Raw genomic sequence first — 9,449 nt, 5'->3', positions numbered from 1 at the left:
TGAGACCAGGGCAAATTCAAATGGAGTGAACGATTTAGTTGGGAGGATCCATTGGCTCTAAGAATTGGGTATCAATTGGTAGGCTAAGTTTTTTAGCTTCGATTTTCTTTTGTAGAAGTGGAATTTTGTCCAACAAGGCTTTTTGAATATTTGTGCACCAGGTAGAGTCTTTAGTGCAGGATTCATGTGATGGCACAGGAGATTCTAATTCTCGAAGATGGTAAACAGTTCTTTAGTACCAGAATTGGCATCTGTAAAAAGGAATGTCTGTAAGTAGACAATCGTTTCTGGGAATAGGTGTGTGTGTTGGATTGTGATAGAGGTAAGTCTTGATGTGGGTCATGTTTTGTGTGGGTAGAGGGAGCTGGGCATTAAGTATGCAGTACGTAATGTCATTGGATAGGTTGGTAAAGCGACTGTCCCCAGTGATCGTGGGCCTGCAGTGATCATTTGGCTTAAAATGGGAGTATTTAGGATTATTGTTCTGTGTGACGTTACTACTATCTTTGCAAGTATTGTGGTTGTGGATTACTACCCTTCTTTGAAACATAGACCTTCCCTTTAGGCAATCTATCTTTACATTTCAGATTGGCCCAGAACCAACCTTTGATGTCAATTTTCCTACCCTCATATGCCACGGGCCTTATGTCAACTGGATTAAGAAAAACAACAATCTTTTGCATTTTGTTCTCAAAAATATGTTTGGGTAGTAAAGTATACTTAGCTCCTGAATCTTGACCATGTCAAATTCTATCCCTTCAATTTCAATAACAGATGTTGGTTTTTCTGTATCTGCATCTTCATCTTGAACAACAAAAGTGTCACCTGAATTGATCTCAATGGGACATGTGCAATCTTCCAGTTCTTCACATAGTTCATCAAAACCTGCAATGTTTTCAATTTTTGTCTTACAACATGAGGTGAAATGTCCCCTTCTATTGCATAATACCTTGATAGCTGGGCATCTATCGCTGCTTGCAAAATGTATGAAACTAGCACAGCAAAAGCATCTTTTTTTTCCTTGCTTTCCTCCTTTTTGTCTTTGTACTTTACACATTTATTTTTGCCTGTCCCTCTTGAAGTTTTGTTTCCTTTCAAATTTCTTTGTTTGTGTCGCTGATACTTCCATTATCGGCGTTTCATCCATCTTCCTTTTATTTAGTTCAGTCTTTTTCCAATTCTTTAACACACTTGTGTGCATGTTCAACTTCTTTTGCAACTCTTATTACTTCATCAATCGTGGGATTACTTTTAGCCCATAAGGCTTCTCTCACTTGTTCATTACTGCATTCAAGAATGAATTGGTCCCTTAAGCCTTCGTTTAGTGTATTTCCAAATTCAGATGAGTCCGCTAGCCCTCTTAAAGCTGTGTGGTATTGCTTCCTTCATGTATGGCCTTATTAAACCATGTCGGAGCCCTGGGGCTCTGGCACCACGGCTACTCGGAGGGGTTTCTGTGGTGTCATTAGTATTCATTGATCCTCATCACCATTGAAAGATTCCTCCACACAGGTATGTGTTGTAAAAGGTTCTTTATTGTAAATCTTCTGGATAGGTCACCCCACCGGTCCTGCCATCAACCTCCTTCCAACTGATAAGAAATCTCTGATACGGTTTACCTTCTCGTTTTGCATTCCACATTCTACGCCTTACTTAGTACAACCCACACAAACAAGATGCTACAGTCTTCCCTTGGGGTCCCAGTCTGGCTCTTTCTCTCATAGCCAGCCTTATGTAGTGGCCTTTGGTGAGGTCTTCTTTGCTAGTCCAGCTTGCAAAATGTGTTGTCATAAAACGTGTAGGAGTCAATTTTTTCTTATTGGCAAAGTTGGAATCGAATGCTCTCACCAGCTCAGGGATGGTCTGTTGGCCTGCCAACTCCTGGGAAACCTTCTTGAATGCATTCCAGCAGGACGTAACATTTCTCCAAGCCTCAAGTGCTAATGCGCCACTAATGAGTCCGCTCAGATTTTCCCAATCCTTCCCCAGAGCTGTATAGAAATGGTGTCAACTGCTTTTTGGCTTGAGGGACCAGTCTGTAAACCTTGCCCATCAAAAATAAGAACGCATCAGCAGCACATGCTAACCTTTGGTATATGCCTAGCTCACACATCTATTAATTCTTAAAGGGTTGCTGTCAATTGCTGAATGAAGGCAAGTACTTTGGGACATACTGCCAAACCTGTCAGTTCCCTGTATTGCCACAAAGTAATCTAACCATTGGGTTCCATTCTTTTTCTAGCTCCTGTATTGGGGAACATTTCCAGCAGGGTTATGCTATTTTGTGAGCACCACCTCTAAGCCCCACTCTGGCCAAAGCAGTGCACGGTCTTTGCTGACTGGGACAATACCAAAGTCTTCTCTTGCTGATGTAGCTAAATAGTTCAAGGTTGATGCTGCTAACTCAAAGTTCATTCAGCAACTGGACCCCACTAAAAATGCCCACATATTGGCCCCCCATTTTCAAAATCTGTCTTTAGCGCTGCTCCCAACCAAATATGCTGGAAGTTGTGTGTTGGTGTCAGAGTCTTCAATGCTAAGTGACTGGCAAATGCTTTACCTGGTGGAATAAGTCTGCTCAAAGTTTAAATGTGTCCAGCAAGGATTGCAGCTCCTCAAAAGTGGCTTTTCTTCATTCCAAAAATGGCTCATGGCATCAACTTTGATTGTGTGAAGCCTCGTCACTCCTGCCACTGAGTCACGCTCTAAGCCCAAAAACGGCACCTATTTGGGGTCCAACCAGTTTTTCCTCAGCTGGAGAGATCTCTAACTTGCTTGACGGTTCTTTAAAACCTACCAAAATTCTTGCAGAGGCTTCGCCTGTGCCCCCACTCCAAACAAATAAGTCCTACAAATAATACATGGCCTCGTCTCCCAGGACTGCGTTACAAAAGGCCAGTCAACAAACTTGCCATACATCTGAAAATAGGCGTACGATATTGTGCAGCCCATTGGAAAGCATTAGTCATACTAACAATATCTTTGAAATGTGACACCTCATAGATGTAAGCGGTCTGGTTGAGCCATGAGCAAATTAAAAGGTTGACTTGGTCCGCTTTAGCCATCATCACCCCTTTGCCTGAAAATCTCACCATATCCACCGCTGCCTCGAATAATGATTAATAAACAGCACAATGAGCCAATCATTAAATGAATTAACCTTAGGGAATGACAAATGCTGGAATTGCCTTTCATGGGTACCACTCCCAGAGGGGAGGTGGTTAAATGGGAGAAAGGAGGCTCTTTGAAAGGACGGCTACCTTCCTAGCTTCAGTTCTTTTGGTTTATTCTGGCCAGCATCATGCTAGCATATTCTTAATATTGTCTACCCTGCCATCACTCTTCAGTTGGTGCTATCATTATGGTAGGCATCAAGAAGAGAGAATGATCTCTACCATGTGGCAACATTGATGTGCTAGCAACACATTGCTATTTTACTGCCCAACCCCCTTTAGTATCAGAGCTGCTTGGTGAGCAACACCCTCTGGATTTTGTGCAGGAATGTTTGTCTCTGCAACTTTTCCCAAAAAGGCATGATCCCTGCTTGAATCTCCAACATTGCATGTGTGCTCTCCGAGATGTATTAAAAAACAGATCCCCTAGATGGGGTTGCCTGTAAATTAACCTCTTTCTCAATCAAACTGCCATGTTTTTCTCCCTGGGACAAAGCGACTGCCCAACCGATACAGATTTGTGCCTCAGTTCTTTAGCTGCAACCATTTTATGAAAATGCAAAAATTAAATCCCATGATTAACTTAGACTTTAGGCTAAAAGTGCGAGAATGGCCATCATTTTGCAACTATGCTTGGCCTCGGTTTCTGAGGTAGCCATCATGGATGTGTTGCTCATTAGCATCCACGGCCAGCCCCTGCATCACCCACATACTTTAAACAATATTGGAAGCCAACATATAGAGCCAGTTGTGCAAGTTCATCCTATTGCTAAATGTTTAGCTCCCTTTGCCGCTTCTTTTGTTAGACAGCTGTACTAGGAAAGGCCCTTCTAGGAGTGTGGGTAACCTTGGTTCCAAATACGGTTTTATGTCCAGCAGAATATGCCACAACACCGTAACCATAGTCAGAATTGGTGTAAAGTCAGATGCAGACCTGCCACATGTATTACATGAAAAATTATTGCCTTTACTTTGAACCACACTCTCGGTGGCTCGCTGGGGCTGATGTGCCAGGAGGGGTGGTGGGGTGTTGAAGGAAGGCGAGTGATGGGATTTGCGGAGGGGCGTAGGAATAGGTCTGCCATGGAGCTCCCATCAACATTACAAATCACCCATCCATAGTAAGGCCATTACATACATTGACATTACCACACAAATACTGTTGCCCTTTAGTGCCTCCACCGCCCCATGTCTGCAGACACTTCATGAAGATAAAAAACAAGGGAAGTCTAAGCTCCTGAACGGGTGAGCTCCCTGGGCACTAATTGACCCAACTAGAAGACAAGAGAAGTCCCTAAATTAGAGCAAAAAGCACAGAAATGCAACTGCAGTATTAAGTGGTAAATAGCGAAATAGACTAAAATCTCAAGAGCTGAATAGTTTAATGAAACAAACACAGAAACAGACACCCTTGACAACACAAGGAAAACGGCCTCAAAAGGTTAGCAACACTTCATGAAGATACCGCTCAAATGTCTGTCCCCCCCTAGAGGTGCCATCGTAGCTTCAAGTGCTGGAGTTCTCTCAGGGATACTATCCCAGTCTGATGACATCATCTGGAATCCCAATCCCTGAGTGGCCATCATGAACGGGAATCACTCAAATTATTGGTTGTTGCTTTCTTTGTTGCCCCTTCCTTTCATCACCTCTGCTTGGGTTAAGGCAGCAGCCTTCTTCCTCTTGGGAGCTTGCTCTTCAGAGTGCCATACTCCAAGCACATTTAGCCCAGCCATTGCCCTCTGATGGTTGAAGGACACAGTAGAGGCATGTTATTCAGCTGCTGGGATAAGCCTGCGCCTTCCCTACGTGGTTTAGTGGCTACTTTTTTTTTTATTTAATTTTTTGTATTGGTTAGTGTCATGCTTAACCACTGCTACCCAGGCCATCCTGATCAGATGCTCCAAATCCATCTCGCTGCTGCTTCCTGTATGCCTGGCACGCCTTCCCTAGGCATTAATCCCAGTGGGGGCCCCACAAATCTACTTGCTTTTTGCCAGCCTCTCTAGAACTTCACTCAGTGCTTCTGCCTCTCCCCACCACACCCCCAACTGCTCAACATGATTTGATGTCCACTACTGGCCACTCACCGAGCTTGTTTTTCCATAGTGCCTGTGATTGCTAGGAGCACCATCTGCAGCCAAATCCCTGTCTTATTGGTAGGGTCACCCAAAAACCAAAGCATTAGGCATAAGCAAAGCTTACCAACCGCAGCACCTGATCACCACTGCTCCCATTAATAAAATGTGAACGGCCACCCCAACCGTCAAGCAGATGCCATCACTGAAGTACACTGTTCTGTGTGCTGGGATTTCCTTCATGCCACCATGACGCAATGCTGAATGGGAAGCCTCACCGACAGGGACAGAGTCACCAGGGGCTGCTTTCCAATTATGTGCCCCAGGGGGATTATGGCTCGGTTCTGCTTCCTGCAGCCAAGTGGTGTGACATTGCTGCCCTACGCTTTCAACGCAGTCTTCTTAGACGTCTTCTGGGAGGTGCTGTGTGAAGGAACACAAACAGGTAGGCCTCCTGTGACCTGCGGGCATATCCCGAAGAGCTGCAATGTTGAGCAGTGATTAGCTAGATCTTACAATGCTAACCAATCCCTGGCTTGCTGCAGCAATCCTCTGAGTCCTTTGATGGCCAACCAATGCTGTCGGACGGAGATGAACACCCTCATCATCCTCCAGTCTCAGCCCCTTTTAAACTTGCTACCTTGTCGCAGATTTAATGCAACAAAGCCCTTGCAATTCAGCGGATGTTGGAAGTTATGACCAGCTTAACTCGGCATGCACCCATTGATGTCCCCCATAATGCCATTTTATAGGTCACTGTGAATCCCTTCTCTTATGATATGTATGTGCTCATGGGCTTTGCAACAGGAAGGTGACGAGTTAAGCTGGTTATGACTTCCCACATCTGCTGAATTTCAAGGGTTTTCTTGTGTTAAATATGCACAACTTAACTGCACCTTAACTAAGGTTCTCACGTCAAGGGTTTTTAATTTAAAAAAAAAAAACCTTCCCCATAATCACCGTTAGTATAACCCTGATAATAGTAATGTACTAAAGATAACCCCAGTAATTCATTAAAAAACCCTGATATTTATACACTAACCCTGGTTATTCAGGTGATGCACTTTCATTCCCGATCCCATTTTCTATTATCACCCTCCAACCACCCAATTTCACATAGTGTCCTCTTTCCCCCTGCCCACCTCTAACCTGATGCCATTTCATCCTTTTCAATTCTCCAAATGGAATTTTTGCCACTTTTCTTTTTCAGCGAACCCCAATTACTTCAGAAAGAACCCCAGTTATGTCACGCAATATTTTTTATTTTTTTTATAAAAAGACAGATTTTTCATTTCTGAAAAATCTCTGCTGCAAAGCACCATGAGTGATTTAGCTACAGCCCATTCCCCATCAAATATTTCACCAACTACTGAACTGAATAACCAGAGGCACCTCCCAGAAATCGAGTCAACGCGTCGTGCCCAAGTTGTTTCGTACCTGGTCCAATTCTGTTCAGCGGTTTTTGCTGTGTAGATATTTGGACTTTTCTCTATAGGGAAGTGGATGGGAGTAGGCCGAAAACAGTGTTTTTTTGCTTTCTTAATGACGTTTTCATTTTTTTAATGAATCCTTCCCAAAGCTTTCAGTCTGGAGGGCCTGTGACAAACTTTTTTCTTAGAATTATCAGCCTTCTGGTGACGATCAAAGCAACATGGGCAAAGTCAGCAATTTTAGCCCCACGCCTCACATTGTTCCCTACCATTATTGAAAATAGGTAAAAGAGGGGATAATCCTTCCCAATGATCTGTCACCTCTCAGCGTGTCAATCTCCTGAAATGCCGACCTGGGAGTAACTGATGATTTGGATAGTGAGCAGAGAAACCGCTCCTCATTGAGTCTACCGGGAAGGTTACCAGATGAAGTCCAATACAGTAGATGGTCATCATATGCACATCGATGTACTTTTACCAAATGTGATGTATGGGAAAGGCCATTCAGGCTGTGTCTTATTCAATAAGATCTTCCATTTGGCTTTGGAAGGTCTGGTGGTTTCCATGATTAAAGCTCAATGAGTGATGACAGGAGTTCAGGCAACCATGGGAAAATCTGTCTAGCATGGAGCCCCTGGTGTTTCGATTTAGGAAATCCTGTCTGCTTCCCTGGGCCATTCCAGTAGTGTAAAGGGTCCTTCCTGGACCACCATTTAAACACTACTATGATTCATATATTGTGTGTCTCACAAAGGGTTCTACTTATGGTCATTACTTCACTCGGATGGTTGAGAGATTTGGGGGCATTAATGTATAGGGCGTCAGCTATTTGAATTCTGCCATATGTGGTAGTACTCCAGACAGGCTCAGGTTTCCACCCAAAAACATGCTGGTCCTTTTATTTGGTTCTTCAGGCGCTGAAGTGAGGACCTGGTGATCTACTTACGTGATCAAATCTCTAGATGTTACATGAGCATGTGTGACCTACCTGGATAGTACTTGAGCAATTAGAAAATGCAACAACCTATTTGACACATTTGGGTAACCATAAGTAAGTCGTTCAGACTAGCGATCGTGAAATGCTATGATTTGGTGGCACTTACACTTCCCCCATATAATTAAAAACCAGATCAACTAGATTGCTCAGAAGAACTTCATGCGTCGAGGTTTGGGGTGCCAAAAATAAACAACCGTCAGGCAGCCACTTGGACTTCCCATTCAACATTTACTTGACAGGGGTATCAATGAACAGGGGTACATTGGTGGGGTGCACTATATTGGAAGCATCTGCTAATCAACACATTTCTGTTCAGGTCTCTTTTGTATTAAACACGATGTGCAATCTCGGATTGCATGTATTACTACACAGCAAGTCTGTTGCGCATTTGCTTTTGTGATTCCACAAAAGTGAAGACTGTGGGGAGTGTCAAACTGTAGGGGTAATGTCTTGATTACAAAATGCCAATTATTCTACTGAAGCTGGTATCCCTCACAGTATTCACACCTCACCCTCATGGTGTCCAGAGCATCAGTGTTTGCTGGTGTAATCCAGAGGATTGGCTTCCAGAGCACTCCATTTACAGGTGGGTGGATTAGGAGGAGAGTGTGTTGGGGGGTAGGTTGGGTATTCAAGCCACAGGGGACGAGTGATGGAAGCCAGGAGAAAAGGGTTGAAAATAAATCTTGAAACAAGGTCACAGACCTTCAACTAAGAGCAATGCAAAGACAATTACAAGTCTCAACATAGTGGGGACTACCATACTTAATAATGGCATTTACAGAGACTGTCTCATTTCCTAAACTTTCAAAGGCCGATTATTACTGCCTCACAAATCAATGCAGGAATTACATGCAGTCATTGCTCCAATATCTAGATTTTAGGCACTTGGCGATGTAGACATTCTGGAGGAACTTTGCAAGACGTATCATTAAAGGTCATAAAGAAGGAGTGTACTAGCTATACTATTCCTCAACAGGGTATCTGTCCAATTTAGGAGAACACACACACAAACACTATTGTTCATTTCACCAATATCCGCGGCAAATAAAGCAGTCAGCCTAATGCCTTAGTTCCCCCAAACACGGCTTTCCTTCAGGGCAATGGAACAAGCCACACAGAGTTGGTGACACGTAATCATCGTTGCCCATCAAACTGAAGATGACAGCCAAAATATGGAGGCTGTTCAAGTACTCTCTCAAACACCAACTGATTCAAATAATACCTTATCTACACATTTCAAACACAAATAGGGACTCGACTGGGATACCCCATGACTCTGGATGTATTGCCCTTTATCATCAAGTCAGGCTGTTGAAGCAGACTCCAGTGCGATTTACTTTGAAGTTTCAGACTTTCAAATACAGGTCGAAGCTTTTGCCAAATAGCGCCTCGTCCTCTCGGTATTCCACTGCAGCATTTATGATGATCCACACCTTACGTTTGGAAGATTCTCTGAATATGCAACGAGTTTGACTAAAACCCATACCCCAGCACTCAATATGGCCAACTAGAAGTCGAGTTAATTGCATTGGCCAAGTATCCGTATTTTCTTCTGAGCTATGACACGTACATCCCTGCCATGAGTTTCAAGGAACTGCCCATTTCCAAGGCTACCTTTTTCTCTGGGGAACTAAAAGATGCACTGCAGACATATCCTGACATCTGGACAACAAGTAGAGTATCTGTTAAATAACAAAGGAGGAGGTAATTAATGGGTATTGTTAAAATGTGTTCAGCTAGATATCTTGAAATCTAAAAAAATACATATTTT

The sequence above is a fragment of the Ambystoma mexicanum genome, chromosome 4q, assembly GCF_040938575.1.
Source record: "Ambystoma mexicanum isolate Mex_15411 chromosome 4q, UKY_AmexF1_1, whole genome shotgun sequence".
Lineage (NCBI taxonomy): Eukaryota > Metazoa > Chordata > Amphibia > Caudata > Ambystomatidae > Ambystoma > Ambystoma mexicanum.
The sequence above is the reverse complement of the archived record's forward strand: the minus strand, read 5'-3'. Positions refer to the sequence as shown.